The sequence below is a fragment of the Mustelus asterias genome, chromosome 5, assembly GCF_964213995.1.
Source record: "Mustelus asterias chromosome 5, sMusAst1.hap1.1, whole genome shotgun sequence".
In the NCBI taxonomy this organism is placed as follows: Eukaryota; Metazoa; Chordata; class Chondrichthyes; order Carcharhiniformes; family Triakidae; genus Mustelus; species Mustelus asterias.
This window is the reverse complement of record NC_135805.1, coordinates 39,747,190-39,764,734: the sequence shown is the minus strand read 5'-3', so window position 1 is coordinate 39,764,734 and position 17,545 is coordinate 39,747,190.

The window sequence follows — 17,545 nt, the reverse complement described above, 5'->3', positions numbered from 1 at the left end:
GTTGTGTAGGTTAGGTGGATTAGCCATGACAGGTGTGTTGGGTTACAGGGATAGGGCAGGTTGGAGAGCTCAGCTTTGAGCTCCGCTGAGATCTTTCAGAGAGCTGTTGCAGATTCAATGGGCTGAATGGCCTCCTCCTGAACTGTTGTGATTCTGTGGTTCTATGATGTGGAGAAAAGGGAATGAATCCTTTTCATTTTGCTGTTCATTGCAAACTTACTTTGCAGTTGCTTTCCAGAAACTCAGCACTTTGCTTCAGCTTCCTGAGCTGACTGCTGATATTTTCAGTGAAAACTGGGAGACAAAATATTGGTCCGTTTGTGAAAGCATTATGCAGAAGAGGTGACTGGAAAACCTTTTCAGTACATGCCAAATGTCCATATCGGTTTGTAATTGCCAATCTGAGGTAATAAATATTGTAATTGCAATGCTTTTTTAAAAATATTTTTGAAAAATTCACAGGAAGAAGAATCACTTCTCAGACATTAAATACACAGCATATGCAATTTCTCTGCAATGTGTGGTTCGATTGTTGTGCAGTAGGGGTGGTTCTGTCTGATCTGATCTAATTAAAATTTAAACATTTTGCACAGCTGGAACTGCACCACCCCTTAAGAATATTTGTTTGGTAACTTTCAGAAGTATCCTGACAAAAGTTTTCTTGATTTATTACAATTGATTATATTAATTGAGCGTGTGAAGCTTGAGATGACATTGATAAATGCCTGAGCTTTCGTCTTCTGGTCTGTGATGTCATTTGAACCACTCAAAGCATTACTTCCTTGTTGCAAACACAATTCAGCCTGTGTATTGCACTATGTTTAATTATCTGTTAAAAGTGTCATAAATTACATTTTCCGAACAGCAGTTTTAAGGTGTTGGCCTTGGCTTATTGGTAGCACTCTTACCTCTGAATCACAAGCTTGTGGGTTCAACCCCACTCCAGGAACATGAGCAATAATGGGGAAAGGCCACTGTGTAAAACCTTTCAGCCAATGTAGACCGAGGGGCTGGTAACCAGATAAAACCCCTCGGACTGTGTGTATAACTCTCACTGTGTGTAACGCAGAGTGCAACATGACCAGTTTGTAATGAATTTTGGACTTTGTCATGAAAATATTGAAATATATGTAATGTTCTCAAACTGAGCTCAGCGTGCATTTTGATCTCAGGAGAAAATGTAAATATCATCGAACTTTACTGTTGTAATAATTGGAAATGTTTTATAATGTGTTTACAGATTTTATATGAATAAATTATATTTTTGGAAAAAAAATAATCTAGCTTGGCATTTCATTGCATGACGGAGGGAGTGCTGCAATGTCAAAGGTTCTGTCTTTCAGATATTAAACTCAGGCCCTACCTAACCCCTTGTGTAGATGTAAAAACATCCCACAATCTCATCTGAGCAAGAACAGGGGAGGTTTCCCTCTGCCCTGATGAACATTTATTCCTAAAACACATAATCTGGACATTTATTTCATTTTGGAGCCGCGCTGTGCATAACTTGGTTGCTTTATAACAGTGACTATACTTCAAAACTACTTAAGTGAATGTGAAGTACATTCAGATACCCACAAAAGGTGCTGTGCAAATGCAAGCTGAAGTCTTTTTCTGTTAGAGGTAATAAAATTCAATGGAATGTAAGTTTGACAGTCTCACAATAAAACCAATCTGATATCCTATACACTTGTCTACATTGTAATTGAAATTAATTCTCACAGCTAATGTATAGGAAATAAAACAAAAATATGTGATTTATGGAAAGAATATATCATTGACAAATAGTATTACCTCAATTCCTATTACATTATACAAACATATTTATATATATAGATTGTTTAGTCTTCCTAGCAGTCAATGAAATGAGTTAGTTTTAAAAATATTTTGCTTTGTGTTAAGTTTTGACCCAGTTGAGTTTATTGTAAAACAGCTATTTTTACTAATGGTTTGTTACATTTAAAGTACTGAAATTTAGGAAAAAACTAGTTCTTTCAGAATTGTAATTTTTGGATGATCCCTATTAAAACATCATGTCAACCATCCATCTGCCAGCATTGAAGGTTAGGGTAGATGTATGATTCCAGGGTCTGCAATCTGGTCAGAGCAAGGCGAGGAAAGACCTTCCCCACAATGCTTACGAGATGCCTCAATAATTGTTGCAGCTACTGCAATCCCTATGTGTTTGTCCAAGGTGACTACTTCTGCATCACTCGTGTCTTTTGGCACCAATCTTTCCTTCCAGCAGAGACACAAAGGTTCGTGGAGATGCTGCAAGAGGGATGTGTGAAGGAATCAGTGACTGGGCTTTACCACTGGCAAGATAGCCAATGGCCTTGTTGAGCTCTACTATAGTGGGCTGACTGTCCAGTTCCCTCATGACAGTAATGTCTGGAATGGCACTGAGAGCTTTGTCAGTGACAATATACTCCTTCGCATCCTCTTGTTTCCTTGGATTCAGCAGCAGATTGTTTGCTGTAGCAGACCTTCAACTAGTATTGATTGGCACAGTGCCAATCAGTGTGCTGAGACTTGATTCTTGACAGCTCTGAGAGCACATCGATTTTGTTTGCTGGGGACCTGCATGTAGTTCTTTAGGAACCTCCTCTTGGTTGCAGTAACTGACTTCATTTTAGTTCAATAATCCTCAAACCAGTGTTCCCTTTCTTTTCCCATCTGCAGTGAGTGCAGAGTTGTAGCTGGTTTCTTGACCAAATGCTGGCTTTGGATACTGCTATCTGCAAGAGCCTGATCGAGAATGTTGTGGAACTCCTGGGTCTTTTGTGATGTGGAGATGCCGGCGTTGGACTGGGGTAAACACAGTAAGAAGTTTAACAACACCAGGTTAAAGTCCAACAGGTTTATTTGGTAGCAAAAGCCACACAAGCTTTCGAGGCTCTGAGCCCCTTCTTCAGGTGAGTGGGAATTCTGTTCACAAACAGAACTTATAAAGACACAGACTCAATTTACATGAATAATGGTTGGAATGCGAATACTTACAACTAATCCAGTCTTTAAGAAACAAAAGTGAATCGTGTGGAGGACGGAGAAGATCTGCAGAGAGATTTGGACAGGCTGAGTGAGTGGGCGAGGATATGGCAAATGGAGTATAACGTTGATAAATGCGAGGTTATACACTTTGGAGGAAATAATAACAAATGGGATTACTATCTCAATGGAAACAAATTAAAACATGCTACCGTGCAAAGGGACCTGGGGGTCCTTGTGCATGAGACGCAAAAGCCCAGTCTGCAGGTACAACAGGTGATCAAGAAGGCAAATGGGATGTTGGCCTATATTGCGAGGGGGATAGAATATAAAAGCAGGGATGTCTTGATGCACCTGTACAGGGCATTGGTGAGGCCGCAGCTGGAATACTGTGTGCAGTATTGGTCCCCTTATATGAGGAAGGATATATTGGCATTGGAGGGAGTGCAGAGAAGGTTCACCAGGTTGATACCGGAGATGAGGGGTTTGGATTATGAGGAGAGGCTGAGGAGATTGGGTTTGTACTCGTTGGAGTTTAGAAGGATGAGGGGGGATCTTATGGAGACTTATAAGATAATGCGGGGGCTGGATAGGGTGGAGGCGGAGAGATTCTTTCCACTTAGTAAGGAAGTTAAAACTAGAGGACACAGCCTCAAAATAAAGGGGGGTCGGTTTAAGACAGAGTTGAGGAGGAACTTCTTCTCCCAGAGGGTGGTGAATCTCTGGAATTCTCTGCCCACTGAGGTGGTGGAGGCTACCTCGCTGAATATGTTTAAAGCGCGGATGGATGGATTCCTGATCGGTAAGGGAATTAAGGGTTATGGGGATCAGGCGGGTAAGTGGTACTGATCCACGTCAGATCAGCCATGATCTTATTGAATGGCGGGGCAGGCTCGAGGGGCTAGATGGCCTACTCCTGCTCCTATTTCTTATGTTCTTATGTTCTATGTTCTTAAAACAATGGGAGTGGAGAGAGCATCAAGACAGGCTAAAAAGATGTGTATTGTCTCCAGACAAGACAGCCAGTGAAACTCTGCAGGTCCACGCAACTGTGGGAGTTACAAATAGTGTGACATAAACCCAATATCCCGGTTGAGGCCGTCCTTGTGTGTGCGGAACTTGGCTATCAGTTTCTGCTCAGCGACTCTGCGCTGTCGTGTGTCGCGAAGGCCACCTTGGAGAACGCTTACCCGAATATCAGAGGCCGAATGCCCGTGACCGCTGAAGTGCTCCCCAACAGGAAGAGAACAGTCTTGCCTGGTGATTGTCGAGCGGTGTTCATTCATCCGTTGTCGCAGCGTCTGCATTGTTTCCCCAATGTACCATGCCTCGGGACATCCTTTCTTGCAGCGTATCAGGTAGACAACGTTGGCCGAGTTGCAAGACTATGTACCGTGTACCTGGTGGATGGTGTTCTCACGTGAGATGATGGCATCTGTGTCGATGATCCGGCACGTCTTGCAGAGGTTGCTGTGGCAGGGTTGTGTGGTGTCTTGGTCACTGTTCTCCTGAAGGCTGGGTAGTTTGCTGCGGACAATGGTCTGTTTGAGGTTGTGCGGTTGTTTGAAGGCAAGAAGTGGGGGTGTGGGGATGGCCTTGGCGAGATGTTCGTCTTCATCAATGACATGTTGAAGGCTCCGGAGGAGATGCCGTAGCTTCTCCGCTCCGGGGAAGTACTGGACAATGAAGGGTACTCTGTCCACTGTGTCCCGTGTTTGTCTTCTGAGGAGGTCGGTGCGGTTTTTCGCTGTGGCGCGTTGGAACTGTTGATCAATGAGTCTAGCGCCATATCCTGTTCTTATGAGGGCATCTTTCAGCGTCTGGAGGTGTCTGTTGCGATCCTCCTCATCCGAACAGATCCTGTGTATACGGAGGGCTTGTCCGTAGGGGATGGCTTCTTTAACGTGTTTAGGGTGGAAGCTGGAGAAGTGGAGCATCGTGAGGTTATCCGTGGGCTTGCGGTACAGTGAGGTGCTGAGGTGACCGTCCTTAATGGAGATGCGCGTGTCCAAGAATGCAACTGATTCCGGAGAGTAGTCTATGGTGAGCCTGATGGTGGGATGGAACTTGTTGATGTCATCATAGAGTTGTTTCAGTGATTGTTCACCATGAGTCCAAAGGAAGAAAATGTCATCGATGTATCTAGTGTATAGCATCGGTTGAAGGTCCCGTGCGGTGAAGAAGTCTTGTTCGAACCTGTGCATGAAGATGTTGGCATATTGAGGTGCAAATTTGGTCCCCATGGCTGTTCCGTGTGTCTGGATGAAGAACTGGTTGTTGAAGGTGAAGATATTGTGGTCCAGGATGAAGCAGATGAGATGTAAAATTGCATCTGGAAACTGGCAGTTGTTGGCGCTGAGCACTGAGGCCGTTGCAGCAATGCCATCGTCATGGGGGATGCTGGTGTAGAGTGCTGAGACATCCATTGTGACGAGGAGCGCTCCTGGTTCAACTGCTCCATGTGTGCCGAGTTTCTGTAGGAAGTCCGTCGTGTCGCGACAAAAGCTGGGGGTTCTTTGTACAATGGGTTTCAGGATGCCCTCGACATGTGAGTCAGTGGTACAGCTAGTGTGGATCTCTTTTGTGAGTCAGTGGTACAGCTAGTGTGGATCTGAGGATAACCCGTTTTCTTGGAGTGGTATAGATTCCTTGGCTGAAACCTGATCTTGCTACACACCAGTGTCACAATCAGTTCTGTGATAGCTACAAGTAATGAGCACACTGTTGAGGGTGGTACATCTGGTGATGATGAGATGTTACTGGTATCAGCGATGTGATCTCGGATGTCTCCAGGACATCTTGTGGTTCAGCTTAGTTTGGATGTAGCTGTTCATTGTTTGTCATACAGAATCCATGATAACAACACAGCTCCAGGAACCTCTGTCCATATTTGTTCATCTTGTCAATTACCTGGTGTTCTAAATGCATTAGACAAGCTGTGTAATGCGTACCCTGCGTTGAGGTCCCCTGGAACATTCAGTTCCTCAGTGCTAGAAATTCTGTTGATGACAACGTCAAGTGCCTCAGAATTAATCCTTGGCATCTGGGATGGAGGTGAATGTTGAGTGTAAGAAGTCTTTCTGAGCTTCCTGTGAGAGGTTCAGTCATCTTAAGTGGACTGTTTTTTACTGAAAATCCTACTCCATGCTCGTGTGTTGCCTCTTGAGTTTTCCCCAGCCAGAAGAATGTGTAGTGTTTCTAATTAAGGAACTGGCTTTGAGCATGTTTAGTTACTTGCAGCATAGCAATGTCCATATTGAGCCTTGTAAGTTCTTTGTCGATCACAGCTGCCTTGAATGCATCATCAGCCTGCAGTAGATTTTCAGTAAAGTCAAGACACATATTCCTTACATTCCAGCTTGTGATGCTTATGGTGTCTTTGTTGAGTTTGTCTTGTCTGTTGGGGGGATACTCTAAGCTCTGAGCACCCATTGAAGCAAACAGGCTATGGCAGGACAGCACCCAACCAACGGGGGGCTGCTCATTGGAGTGTGCAATAACTATCCAGTGAGATGTGATGATCTTTCTGACCATCGGATGTAACCTCTGGTACGCATGCTCCACGCCAGTTAAGTGAGATCTTATAACCAGTAACTGTTTCTTCCCTTGCTGTGCCAAGGTTAAACCACACAAAACTGGAGTGTCCTCTGAAGGGCAGAAGCCTGGACAAATAGTATAGAGACCCTGAGTTGCCAAAGTATCAGAACCCCTCTCATGTTGCTGGTATTGTCCAAAATAAGGGATGCAACCAGTACTGTTTGGCACCAGCTCTGCTGGAGGAGTTACCGGAAAGCTGTCTGATGGATAAACAGACTGTGGGATCTTCTGCCTTGTTTACTCCCTTAATCTTCTTCTCCTATGAGGCACCTACAAGGCATTGGACCCATACCCTGGAGTCTGGTTTGAGAGGTGTAACACACACCAGTGGGCCTTTATGCCACACATCTGGGGGCTAGTCCTCCTCTGAGTCCCCTTTGGTTTAGTCTGGGATTATGAGGTGCCCAGTTCACATATGTTGCCACATGGAAACACTGCATAGTGCTTGTTGATGAAGAGGTGACAGGAAAGGCTTATGCACTGGGCTCTCTTTTCACAATAGTTAAACTGCTGGCCACCGATGAGAGCTGAAAAGAAGAGGTGACAAGTGGACTGACCACACCACCCACTACACTAACAATGATGCATGCATTAGCTGGAAACAGACACATACTGGAAATGCATTGTACAAATTTGGGAGTGACACAGCTCAATTCCAAGTATGTAATTACAATTGGTCGAGCTTTGTGTTTGGAGTGCCCATTTGTAAGACGACCTTTTTATTGATGTATAACTGCAATATAGAGTTGAAAGAAAATAAAGTGCTTGCATTTACGTTATGCTCTTCATGCCTCAGAGCTCTCTGGCACTTACTTCGTAGCCAGTGTATTACTTTTTGAAGGAGAAAATGTTGTTTTGCAGGCATGTGTTGCAGCCAGTCTTATAGCTAGCATCAATTGGTAGCACTCTTGCCTCACAATGCTGTGCGCTCAAGTCCTACTTGAGTAAACAAAATCGAGCTTGAAGCTCCAGTGGACTGCTGCACTGTTGGATGTGCCATTTGATTTGGATGAGATGTTAAACTGAGGCCCCATCTGGCTGCTCAGGTGGATGCAAAAGATCCCATGGCACTATTTTAAAGATGAGCAGAGAAGTTATCCCCAGTGTCCTGGCTAATATTTATCCCTCAATCAACAGCACAAAAAACAAGACTATCTGTTCATTATGACAATGCTGCTTGTGGGAGTTTGCCGTGTGCAAATTGGCTGCCAATTCTCATTCATTACAACAGTGACTACTCTTCAAAAAAATACGTCATTGGCTGTAAAGCACATTCAGACATCTGGTGGTCATGAAAAATTGCTATATAAATGCAAGTCTTTTCTTTCATTCCAGTTTTCAAAAAGCACAGAAACCTCAAAGTGGAATGAGATGAAAGACCAGTTAACCTGGCTGGTTGGTTGGTGTCATGGCATTTATCTCTAATTATTGTAATAGGTGACACAGTTGTGTTACTGTATGTTCATAATACTGTTGCTAAATATTAAACTAGCAAGGACTTTTGTGACAAAAAGTCACCTTGACCTGGAACATTAACTTAGTCGAGCATATTTGCTTTCATTATACAGACATATGTTTTTGTACAAGATTATACAAACAACAATGAGATGAATGGTCAGTTGATGTACTTGATGGTGGTTGAAGATGATGCCCAGGACGTTAAGAAAAATCTCAGCTTAAATAGCACAACCAGGTCTTTAACGTATACCTGGCCCAACAAATTGAACATATGGAGCTTGATTTTAAATCTCATCAAAAAGGCGGCATCTGTAATAATACAGCATGTCATTCATGTCTGGATGCTTCATGTAAATCAAGGGGTATGGTTTGAAGACACAATCTTCTGACTTGGAGGTGGGAAGCTATCAAATGACCCAAACGTGAAAGGATTATCAACTGAGCCAAGACTGAATTTGTATCAGTAACAATCAGCCCAATGTTCGTTACACACTGGGTGAAAACTCTCTGTATGCAAAGTTTGTTAGAGAGTGTCACATCTCATGCCAAATAAGCTAACTAATTCAAAAACTGTCTTGGCAGCAGATAAACAAAAGGCATGTGTCTGGAGGCTTTGACATGTGCAGTTCCAGGGGTTTTCCTGCTGCTTAATGATTCATGAATGCAGAGAGTTGGCAAAGGTTTCTGACAACTGGTCATGCCCAGCCTGGTATGAATATAAAGCTAAAATGAGGGATGCAAAAATATTGTACCTGACTGAATGCACAGATGATGGAATGGTGTTTGGATCTTAATGTTGAACGATGCAATGGTGTATTAATGCAAAATAAATTGGTATCTGTTAGCAATACCAGCAAAGCCAGAAAGGAAAATAATTCAGAGTATAGATATTGTCCAAATTCTTTTTTAAAAATCCAGTCAATGTAAAATTTATTATTAGCAAGGATTGGGATGTCTGTGAAGGACATTTGATGATGTAATTTGCTATATTGTGTGTAGTTTTGGCCACCCTACGTATAAAATGACATTGATATGTTGGAGAGAGTTCAGAGAAGGGCAACAAAAATGACTGAGGAACTTAAGACTGTGATTTATGAAGGCGAACTCTGAGTCACATTTGTTTTCATTCGAGAAAATATTGAAAAGGTGCATGATCCAGATCTTTACAATGATAAGAGCCACAGATAATGCAGCTGAAATTTGGTTAGCTAATGGTGGCTCTGAGCATGCAGAACTGGAGGACATAAGTATAAAATATTTAGCCAAGATAATAAATTGGGAAGATTTTTACTTAAACACACATTGAATGTGGTAAATGGGGCCCCAGCAAATATAGCTAATAGTACCCTGTCCCTGGAGAAATCTCTGTGAATGATGTGATATGGACAGGGGGGTGGGGGGGGGGGGGGGTGCAGGAGGATGGAGCCAGTAGTCAGTACAAACAGTACTGTTTTCCTCTTACCATTTGTCTGTAAACAGAAGTTGCTTTCTATTAGTTCGTTTTAAAGAATAGGCAATGGTATATTTTCCCCAACTCCTCCATTTCTGTATGAACCAATGTTACTAATAATCCATAGCAAATCCAAGTAAGGATTAGCTCAGAAGGATAGTTTATTTCATAAATTCAGCACCCCCTTCAGTAACCCTGACCGCCAACCCCCCAACTAGATGGCCAGCCTTGCTCATCACCTCCCTCCGTCTCCCAGTGAAGCAAGTGCAGAATGGCAGCGGGTCCCACTGTCCCCTCGCCATCGATCGCCCCCCCCAGTAGGCCCCCCATAGGCCCTGCCCCCTCTGGCCCCGTCCCTTGGCAATGCCTGGTGGGCAGTGCCAAGGTGCCACTTGAGCAGTGTGAGGGTGCCAGGCTGGCACTGCTCGGGACAGTGCCCTTACCCCCAACCTTCAGGTGGTGGGGGCCTCAATGATCTCTCCTCACCAGCAGGATTGGGCTGTCTCTTCCCCGTTAGTGTGGAGCAGGAGTAAATCCCGCGAGAGGGAACCACTCCCGAAAGTGGGGGTGGGGGGGGACGCTAGTGGGCCCGGAGAATTCAGTCCCGGGTCTACTAATGAAACGCAAATAGCGATTTCCATATTGAAATCAGCTCTGCACCAATTTCCTGGAAATCTTAGTCTTGGAAACTCGCGGAGGCCTTGATACCCAGTGGGAAGCCCATGAAACAGTCCGAGGTGACATCTTTGGGCCTGCTGTGCTACTCAAGCAGTGCACTGGGCTGGGAGAATCACCCCGATTGTCTCAGTACCCCCACTAACTCAGCTAGCAAGATTGGTTTATCAAATGCCAATGATCTTCCTGTAGCTCCCTTTGAAATTAGTCTGATCAGGTTCAGGTTGTCCGTTAGTAGTCCTTAGGCATAACAAGCTGTGACATTCCCGAAACTGAGTGTGCTAAGCGAGTTGGGGATAACTCCCAGACAGAGAATCAACTGTCTTAATCATCTTTGTTCAGCAGAAAAGTCCATTTTGAATTAAGAAATAACAATAAGGATAACATTTTTAAATATATACAGTGTTGAGTTAAGAACATAAGAACTAGGAGCAGGAGTAGGCCATCTGTCCCCTTGAGCCTGCTCCGCATTCAATCAGATCATGGCTGATCTTTTCGTGGACTCAGCTCCACTTACTCGCCCGCTCACCATAACCCTTAATTCCTTTGCTGTTCAAAGATTTATCTATCCTTGCCTTAAAAACCTTCAATGAGGTAGCCTCAACTGCTTCACTGGGCAGGGAATTCCACAGATTCACAACCCTTTATGTGAAGAAGTTCCTCCTCAACTCAGTCTAAATCTGCTTCCTCTTATTTTGAGGCTATGCCCCCTAGTTCTAGTTTCACCCGCCAGTGGAAGCAACTTCCCTGCTTCTATCTTATCTATTCTCTTCATAATCATATATTTTCTATCAGATCTCCCCTCATTCTTCTGAATTCCAATGAGTAAAGCTCCAGTCTACTCCTCATAAGCCAACCCTCTCAATTCCAGAATCAACCTAGTGAATCTCCTCTGCACCCCCTCCAGTGCCAGTATATCCTTTCTCAAGTAAGGAGACTAAAACTGTACACAGTACTCCATGTGTGGCCTCACCAGCACCTTATACAGCTGCAACATAACCTCGCTGTTTTTAAACTCCATTCCTCTAGCAATAAAGGACAAAATTCCATTTGCCTTCTTAATTACCTGTTGCACCTGCAAACCAACTCCTTGAGATTCCTTCACAAGGACACCCAGGTCTCTGCACAGCAGCATGCTGCAATTTTTTACCATTTAAATAATAGTCCATTTTGCTGTTATTCCTACCAAAATGGATGACCTCATATTTCCCAACATTGTACTCCATCTGCCAGAGCCTCGCCAACTTGCTTAGGCTATCTATATCCCTTTGCAGACTTTCAGCGTCCTCTGCACACTTTGCTCTGCCATCCATCTTAGTGTCATCTGCGAATTTTGACACGCTACACTTGGTCCCCAATTCCAAATCATCTATGTAACTTGTAAACAATTGTGGTCCAACACTGATCCCTGAGGCACATCACTCACTAGTCACTGATCGCCAACCAGAAAAACACCCATTTACCCCCACTCTTTGCTTTCTGTTAGTTAACCAATCTTCAATCCATGCTAATACATTACCCGTAACACCGTGCACCTTTATCTTATGCAGCATTCTTTGGTGCGGCACCTTGTCAAATGCCTTCTGGAAATCCAGAGGTTCCCCATTGTCTACTGCACATGTAATGTTCTCAAAGAATTCCACCAAATTAGTCCCGTTCCATGTTGGAGGAACCCAAGAGGTGCTATTGGTATTATTGTTGTATTATTAAAATCGTGTTACGACCCAGAAGCATTTTATGATCATGTAGAAAAAATATTGTTCATTGGAAAATCAGTGAACTTGTCCTATCTTGCCTCAGAATAAAAGATTTGTTTGCCATGGAATCAAAAGATTAAACATACAATTTGAACCAGATGTAGATTCATTGTGCCATATTGCTTTTATGGGGAAGATAAAATGAAAAATATTATGGCATGGGTCATTTTAGATTTCATGAATACTATTAATACTATTAAAGCTGTATTTTTAACAAGTCATTGAAATTACTAAACTCAATCGACTTTACCCCTCTCCTGCTACGATATATACAAATGTTGTTGTCACTAAATACCCATGTTATTGAATATATTTATTTAAGATTCAAACATTGAAATTACAGTATATAGAAATAGCCTAAAGGATTGGAAATGTTACATCTCTGCTAACAAAAAGAGTGAGAGAGAGATAAACCCAGCAATTATAGTCCAGTCAGCCTAATGTCAGGATTTGGGATACTTTGAGAGCCAATAATCTGGGAAAAAAAATAATTGCTACTTTTAAAATCATATTTAATTTTAATATAATTTATAATTAATGAAAGTTAGCACAGATTTGTTCAAGGCAAATTGTGGTTCATTAACTGAACTGAGTTAGAATAATTACAGGACAGAAGAATGCCATTTGGTCTATTGTGTACATTGTGACTGCCTGCAAAAGCAACTCAGGTGGTCCCACACCCCTGCAGTTCTTTGAAGTAATGGTCGGGTTTATTCGGCTAATGCAGTTGACGTTTGTGTATGAACTTGCAAAAGCATTTGACAAAGTACCATATCACAGATTTGAAGGAAAAGTAATTCTGTGAGTTTAAAGAAACAGTGGTTGTATGGAAACTAACTGAGGACAGCAATTGGGTTGGGTGTTGGGCGGTCAGCTCGGTTGGGGGAGGGGGGGTGGGGTGGGGGAGGGGGGGTGGGGTGGGGGAGGGGGGGTGGGGTTGGGGGGGGGGTTGGGGGGGGGCGGTGGGGTGCGAGTGCGGGGGTGGTGCGGGGGTGGGGGGAGGGTGTGAGGGCGGGGGGGTGCGGGGGGGGGGGTGCGGGGGGGGGCAGCCGGGGGGTGGGGGGGAGCAGATGAGGATCAGGCCCGGGAGGTCGGGGTTGGGGAGTGGGGTATGAACCATGCAGGGCTCAGTCTGGTATTTAAAATAGTTTCACTGAAGTTGGAAGTGCTTTTACTTCTTCTAACTCTTTCAGAATAACTATGAGTATAAAACTGGCAGAACCATCCAAAGTTAACGATTTAAATCACATTGTTGGATGGTTCCCCGTGCAGCCCAATTGTTCAGAGGAAGTTAGTGCTTCTGGACAATTGCCGGGTAAACCCTTACCCGGGAATGTCTGAGAGTGATGCCCCAACACATCTTTGGTGTACCCTCCGAATCTGATGCTGGGGATCCAGAAAGTTACAGGCCAGGTGTTTTTCAAACTGGAGGGAAGTACACAGTGATGGCCTTTTTCTATTAGTGACTTGGACTCAAGTGTGGCAGGACATAATGACAACGTCTGCAGGTGATATGAAACTCAGGAATGTAAATAATGAGGTGGATAGTAATAGATATCAGGAGGATATCGACTGGTTAAATGGGCAGACAAATGACAAGTGTAATCTTTCACAGAAACATGCTAAGTGAAAAATTTGGCTGCAAAGAATCAGGAGAGCCATTATTAATTAATTGGTACTGTGATGCTACTGTGCCTTTAAGATATGTATTTGTGTCATGTTTCTTGTGCAGGATTCCTTTTACCTGTCAGTTCTACTTACCGGTGCCACTTTGTATATGACCGGTAGCCCCTATGCTGATTCTGCAGAAGCATAATTGATCTTAATTGCTGGAATATTTGTTTTAATCTGGTCTAATGCAGTGGTGTTATTCTCATGTTTTCCCCTGGGTTTTTTCAGTGCGGGGCTTGATTAAGTTGATTGACAGGAAATATCATGTGACTAGGCAGGACTAGGCTTACACAGAGAAGCCAGGACAGTTGCTGCTGAGAATTAGAGAGGAGTAGCTCTCTGTGTGTCTCTGTCTCTCTCTGGATTTGGAGACTGGGATCTTCCAGAAAATAGGTCTCTTTGTCTGAAGTTCTGCTGTTTGGAGATAGATCTTTCTCTGGAGGCTGCTGGATGGGAAGCATACGACAGGTGTCTTTCTGTATCTTTGTCCAGAGCGGTTAAAAGACTGGAAACCTAGCATCCACGTGAGCCGATATTCTTTTGTGCTAACTGATTCTGAAGAGGGATTAATGTCTGTGGGGATATTGTTTAAATTGGAGCAACAGAGATAGCTAGCTGTTAAGAATTATACCTTGTTGTGTTTAAATATTTTAATTGGTAAAAGTTATGCTAATTAATTTTTCTATATTTTAACTGTGTTACTAAATAAAGTTTGTTTTAATTAAAGCTTTCTCGTGGGTCAATAGAATCACACACGGAGCAAACGCCTCATGCTCACACAAATGCCAAAATAAAAAAATGGGTTCTAGGTTAACTTCATAATATACTTTGGAGTTTCTGATCTGGTTCCTAACATTACAATTTTAACTGGAACAGAGACAAATCTTTGAAGGAGGCAGGACAAGTTGAGAAAGTCTTAACCAAAGCATAGGGGACCAGTGGCTTTATTAATAGAGAAATAGAGTACAAAATCCAGGAAGTTATACAAAACCTTTTTAAAACAGTGGTGAGATCTCAGCTGGAGTATAGTGTTCAAGTTTGGATCGAATGAACAATGGACTAGGCATTCCTAGGCCGGAAAACCCCTGTCTTGCCCGCCACAGTCGAGACAGAAAATTTGGTGGGTCATTTAAAGGTTCGTTGATCTCTGGCGAGCATTTCCATTCTTGGGATGCATGCAGCTGGAGAATCCCACCCTGATTTCACATCATCCTGTGAGAGTGAGACGCTCAATGAGGCTTCCAATCCCCGGCCCATCTCCTGCAAAGTTCCACTGTCTTATTAAGTTCTTAATGAGTTCAATTGTCCTCGTAACAGGAACAGGTCTTCCCCACCTTTCTGAAAATTGCAGAGGGCAGTAACAGAGGAGGAACTCATGTCTACGCTGCTCAAAAGGCCATTTTTTCCATCATTCCACCTCCATTTCATCCTGATTCAGGACGGAAAAATGGTCTTCGCTTCTGGTGTCTGCTCCTTTGATTTTTGAGACCAACGATCAACAATCTAAAATGATGAAACCACTACATTATCTGTTCACATCCTGCTCCTCTGGAGTTCAGCGTTAGTGAATGAACAGCCACCTTTTTAACACCCCCTCCAAAACCTTGATATCCTTGCTCAAATATGGGCTGGATGTTTCCAGCCCTTCATACGGGCGGGGTGCTCCGTTCCCACTGATGTGAACTGCAATTTTAGTGGCTCAATGGCCCTGCCGCAGTGAAATGGGCACACAAGTGATAAGCGAAAATTTTCACAGAAAAGTGTGAAATGAAACATTTTGATGCAAAGAATCAGGAGAGCCATTCTTCAATTCACTCCACATGATGTCAAGAAATGGCTGAAGGATTGGATACTGCAAAGGTAATGGGCCCTGACAATATTCCGGCAATAATACTGAAGAGTTATGCTCCAGAACTGGCTGCATCCCTAACCAAGCTGTTCCAGTACAGCTAATCACAGGAATCCACCCGGCAATGTTGAAAATGTGGAAAACCACCCCATCAGTATTGTCTTAATCATCAGCAAAGTGACATAAGGTGTCATTGACAGTGCTGCCAAGCAGCACTTACTCATCAATAACCTGCTCATTGATGCTCAGTTTGGATTCCACCAGGTCACTCAGCCCCTAACTTCATACAGCCTTGATCCAAACATGGACAAAAGCAGAACACAGAGGTGAGGTGATAGTGACAGCTCTTGATATCAAGGCAGCATTTGACCAAGCATGACAGCAAGGAATCCTATCAAACTCGAGTCAAAGGGAATCAGTGGAAAACTCTCCACTGGTTGGAGTCATACCTAGCACAAAGGAAGATGGTTGTGGTTTTGGAGATCTTAGTTCCACTGCAAGAGTTCATCAGGGTAGTTTCCCAGACCCACCCATTTTCAGCTGTTTCATCAATGACCTTCCCTATGTCACAAGTTTTTAAGTGGGGATGGTTTCAGATAATTGCACAATATTCAATACCATTTACAACTTCTCAGTTACTGAAGCATTCCCAGCAAGATCTGGACAATATTCAGGCTTGAGCTGGTAAGTGACACACATTTGTGTCACACATGTGTCAGGTAATGACCATCACCAACAAGGGGGAATCTAATCATTGCTACAACATTCAAAAGCATTACAAATCCTGAATCCCCCACTATCAACAACCTGAGGTTATCATTGACCAAAACAGAACTGGACTAGCTATATAAGTAGCAAGTAACTCACCTTCCACTCTCCCAAAGATGGTCCACCATCTCCAAGGCGCAAGTCTAGAATTTGATGGAATACCCTCCGCTTGCTTGGATAAGCACAGGTCCAACATCACTCAATTCGTTCAACATCATCCAGACCAAAGCAGCGCACTTGACTGGCACCCCATCCACTACCTTGAACACTGCCTCCACTACCGATGCATAATAGCAGCTGTGTGTACCAGCTGCAGGGTGCATTGCAGCAACTTGGCAAGGCTTCATTGACAGCACCTTCCAAACCCATGACTTCTTCCGCTAAGAATGACAAGGGCAGCAGATGCATGGGAACACCACAATGTGCAAGTTCCCCTTCAAGCCACACATTATCCTGACTTGGAACTATATCGCCATTCCTTCATTCTTGCTGAATCAAGTTCCTGGAACTCCCTTCCCAACATGTTGCATCTGGACCACATGGACTGGAGTTGTTCACAAAAGGATGGTTAATAACTGCTGGCCTAGCCAGCGAAGCCCATGTCCCATGAAAGAAAAAGTAACAACAAAAAAAGTGAAGGTAAAGTTGCCATAATCCCAGATGACCCTTTGAGGGAGGAAAGCAGACTGATGGTGATTTAACCTGAAAACACATTTGTTGCATTAAATTTCACTAGATATTTCATAAACAATGGACTTCATTTTTCTGTGTCCCTTTGATCAATTTTCAATAATGATCATGTGTTAGCTACAAGGACATTATTGGCAAAATGTATATTAATATTGAATGTCATTTCATCATATAATTGACATTCAAGCAATGGAGGACTCATTACAGATTCTTGCTGATCTTTAGTAATCATAGCTCCTCGTCCCCTGACAGTCATTTTCATTTATCACCATCTTCGATGATTTGAAATATCTTAGCACCACAGTCATGAGATTTCGATATCACCAACTTTAAGCTGCAGAATACACAATTGTACCTTTTTGCCAGGTACTTAAATTCCCCTTTTTCGCATCATGAGCATCAAATAGACTGTTTAAAAACGTTGAAACAATAACTCATGGATCCTTTAATTTTTTCCTTTTCTAGAACACCAGATGCAAAGTACAGAGCATGTACCTCATGAATGTAATCATATTGGATAATTATTATTACAACTGTATCTACAATACAAACCACAATACTAAACTTTCATGGAAAAAATTAAATAAGAGGGAAATTTGAATTTAAAAATGAAGTGCTGATTTCTCACAATTACGGAGCCGT